Genomic DNA, 4,646 nt, shown 5'->3' on the forward strand with positions numbered 1-4,646 from the left:
GTACCCTACTAAATTACTGGCACAGTTGTGCCCCAGGACACCTTGCGCTCTCCTAACAGTCCCCAGAGGGGGAGGTGGCTTGGCTAACAGGGAGAGTCCACCATCTCTCCCTGCAGCCACTCCACAGAAATCTGGGTTATATTGGAGGGGAGTCGGTATTAGCCTTGTGAATATAAATCATGCCCCCAGGGTCAGGGGAGATGTGTAAATCCATTAAGTCTATTAAGATAAGTACCAGCTCTTCTACCCAGCTCTGGGTTGGCTCCCTTTGAGCCAAGCAGAAGCCAAGCAGCAGCAGCCCCCAGCCGTGGCCATGGAGTGCACTCAGCACCTCTCAGCCCACCCTGCCTCTGGGCCCAGGGTGCTCCAAACCAGAAGTAGAAAAGAGAAGGGTGAAAAACACATGGTTTTGTTATGACGGCTGTAAGGGCATGGGAGAAATGGGGCATTATGAGATGTCTTTCAGAAGGTAGGACTGGATGGTAGATTTATTGTAATGGAAGTGGGAAAACTTGAAGAAAATGTCAGAAACAAATTTGCAAAATGCTTTAGCCATGCAACAATCTTTTTTTTTTTTTTTTAATATTGTTGTCCATGCCTGCATTATGTCTGAAGCTGACTCCAGTTAAGCTTCCTTCTGCTGCAGTAGCTCCATCCTCCAATGCATGCATGCAATATATGTTTTATCATTGCATTGATCACAGTGCTCTTCCCAAACTACTGCTTACTGCTGATATTTGTGCTTTCTTGGCTACCTCTGTTTTATGCCAATGGGCTATGTAGATTTAACTTAACATTTTTGTTTAGATATTATGAAGCCAAAAGACACCATTTTGGTTGTCCAGTCTGACTCTCATGAACAGCACCAACATAACCCTTCAGGCATGTTTAAATGACATTTTATTTGAATTAGGCAATTTAAAATATTCAGCTTTGATTTAAAAATTGCTAGTAGTTGAAAGCCAATGACTTTAATCATAAGTTGTCCCAATGGCTAATTGCTTTCACTGTAAATTATTTGTAATTTATTTCAAGACTTAATTTCTGCAACTTTGGCTTCCAGCCATCAGATCCCATTCTCCATTTGCCTGCACTTAGCTGTGTTCACTAAGTACAAAATTATAGCCTGTCATTGAGTCATCCTACAGACCTCTCTTTGATAAGCTACTCAGCCCGTGAGGCTTTACAAGTTTACCAGTTCCTTAAGTAGTCAAAGCCCTGTTCTCTCAACTCTCTCCAGATTATCAATTGCTTCAATAAATTTTGAGCTAGACCCAGCACTCCTGCAGTGGTTCCATGGTGCCAGGTAGGAACTTGACATAACTGTCCTATTCCCGGTGGATATTTGCCTCTCTACTTGTCTAAGGATTGTCATGGCACCTTGCAGAACCTCAAAATTTAACCAATTTTTTTGTTGTTGTTGTTATTCTCCAGGACAGCCAACTTCTTTCCAGACTGAGTTCTTTCCAAGGCAGTGCCTTTCCTTTAAATATGACCTGCCTTCTTGCATCCTGGCTAGGAGTGCAAATCAGTTTGCACTGGGCTGTATTAAAGCATGTAGAATGGGTTCAACTTTCCTAACTGTGAGACATCTAAATGATCTCTAGATTTCTTAAAGATTTCTATAACCACTTGCAAAAAATAGGCACTTCTAGATGTCTGCAGTAGGTCTGATGCTTATTTCTCTCCGTTGCCTATAAAAGGAATCGGTGCAGTTTGCTCAGATGCAGCTGTCTAAAGTTAGCCAAGCTGCATCCCAGACAGCACATTCACTTGCAGTTAGCAGGCCAAGCCATCCAAATTACATGCAGCCAGTGACATATCCCATCTATTAATCACACATCATCTTCATGATGTGTGATTATCTTTTTCCAGGCAGTTGAGAAAAAAATTTAAGTAACAGATGGACAGAAACTGAGTTTAAAGCTCTCCAGCAGAATCACAGCAGTGTGGGCAGTGTCTCTCATTGATACTTTTAAGATCTGTGTCCTGCATGGCTTTTAATCCTTTAAATGTGTGACTGTCAGTTTTGTTCCAGTTTCTGTTTTAAAACAACACTGCCAAGTCAAATATCTTGAAGTCTGTCATCAGCACTGTTCTTCTCTCCTCAGCTGGTGGCCCTCAGATCAGAGCAGTGGAGGTGATTATTTGTTTTTAATCCAAGAGGCAGTATGAGCTGGGTGTGGAGTTTGGACACCTGGGAATTTGCTAGAGAAGCACTCAAGACCATGTATTTATTACATCTCTCAGGTCAGCAGCTTGACCAGTGTCTCAGTATTTCTTTGGTTTGTTTTTAGTGAGTCAACTGGTATTCTTGTTCATGTGTCCAGTGATACATGCCCACAGTTGTGTAGAAATAGCGGTGGGCTCTAAAGCCACCTGAATGTAAAATAGATTCTGATGTGATGCAGAGGGAGACACATTATGTTTCTGCCTTAGCAGCAGCAAACTCAGGAGTTAACTCACTTTCTCTTGTCCCTCACAGGTGCTATTCTGCTGACACACATCCTTATATCACTATGATGTTTTGTTGTAACTGGTGTAACTAATACTTGCCTGCTCAGAACTGCCTGCTGGGTTAAACCCTGGAATCTCTACTAAGTTTTCCTTCATGGTCATCCTCCAGACAAAATCCTTCTGACTTCAGCATCTGTTTTGCTTTAACATTTCCAGATAAAAACATGTTGCAGTAGTTGTACTCACCATCCTTTCAAGTGTCACTTTTAATGATGATGCTGCTGGCAGTTCTTAGGCATTCCCCTTCTTAAAAAACAAAACCCTTCTTAAAATGTATATTCCTCTTATTTTTATAAGATGCCCACAAAATAAATGGCAGTGTGCAGCCCGGGGTGGGGGTGGGGGATAAGCTATTTCAATGATGACTTCCAGAGAAATTTCTCCTTCTCCCTGCAACAGACACCATGGCTAAGCAGTGTGTGGCTGGTATGTGACAAGTGATTGGAAAGTCTATTCTCTCATTTCCCCGTGTAAACAAAACGGTTCTCACAGTTGTTACTTGGGTCAAAAGCAGCACTGCTTGGCAAATCAACTTATCTTTAAGAACATTTGTGGGAAATGTTTATGCTTGGTTCCTGAAAAGGAGACCAAGAGGAGTTGCGGTGTAGCACAGTGTACTGCTGGTGAGACTGGATGGGGCCAAGTTAGTAAGGGTGTGCCCCTTCGCTTATTTTCAAGCACATATTTGGGAATATGCAGTCCTTCCAAAGGCAAAATGTTTGGTCTGTGCATGTACTTTATTACAGATAAATGATCCGTGCCAAGGAAGACCCAGGAGCAATCTGAGCTGGGGAACACCATTCTTCCCCCTGCTTCATGAGCAGGAATGCTGTGGGAGAGGTGCTTGGGAGCCCTTTCCAGCTCACCCTGGCAGTACCACGCGCTGCATTAGTCCAGACACCGAGGTTTCTGTGATGTAGTTTTCCTTTCCTTTCTCCCAAGAGAACAGGCTGTGCATGTACAGAGAATTGGTGGGGTGGAGCGGGAGGAGATTACTTCTTTATATGACCTGTGCAAATACATCTGCTTTGATAGGAGGGTCTCAGCATGTTGTCTCTCCTAACATGGTGCTTCCTCCTGTTGACTTCGACTTAATCTGAGGTGGGAAATGTCTCAGTTTGGGAGCAAAGGAAAGTATTATCCCGAAAGGTCGGTTATATGTGCTTTAAATCCTTAGGAATTCTTTGATCTGTTTAGACATTTGTCAGGTGTAATCAAGCCCTGTCAACCCTTGGTTAATAAGCAAATTAATTAGGAAATCATGACAAGTTAAGTGAATTGCATAGATATGAATCCACAGCAGGGAATCTCCCTTTTTCAACAGAACATCTACTTTTATCCATGATAACTCTTAAAACTACAGCATCTGTAGCCAAAAATTTTAAGCTGTCTTTAACAACTTTTTTATCTGAGTGCTGACATAAAAAAAGTTTGTTTTTACAGGGAACTAGTGTTTAAAATCCTCCAAATTTTCTTCAGAGGAGCATGTTGCTAAAGTGTATAGCATGTGGATCACATGTATGTTGCAGGATAAATATTTAATGGCATGAGTTGGGTATTGCTGCGTAACTAAATCAAGCTTTTGCTTGTTCTGAAAGTTGATTATCCCATTTTCATGCTGTCATGATCTTTACTGAGCTGTCACAGCCATCTTCTCTGTCTCATCTCACTGTCTGGTATAAAGAGATACATGTGACCCTGATGATCTATCCTACTGTCTGATGCTTCTTTAGATCTGGTAGCTGCTCAATAGGTGCATTTCTCCTATTAGCTGGGATAGATATGACCTAACTGTCCATCTAGAAGCCTGCCATGGGATCTAAACCGGTTACCCAAGAGTCTATGGGATGAAACAAATGGTGGCTTTGGGACAAAGTTATGCTGCAAGCAGAGCTGAAAAATCTCAGAAAATATTAAGTTTACCCAAAAATAGTGTCAGGGCCAAATGGGATCATGATCATTTCACAAATGTAACTCCTCTCAGCCAGGTGTTAAAGGCAAACCCAAACCAAGTATTTTGTAAATTGAAGTAAAAGAAGGCAGAAAGAGCTAACACATCACACATTTTTGCACATCTAAATTCCTGCAATGGTGGGAAATATTGCATACTTTGTACAGTTTAAGCCCAG

This window comes from Gallinula chloropus (genome assembly GCF_964237585.1).
Source record: "Gallinula chloropus genome assembly, chromosome: 3".
Classification (NCBI taxonomy): Eukaryota; Metazoa; Chordata; class Aves; order Gruiformes; family Rallidae; genus Gallinula; species Gallinula chloropus.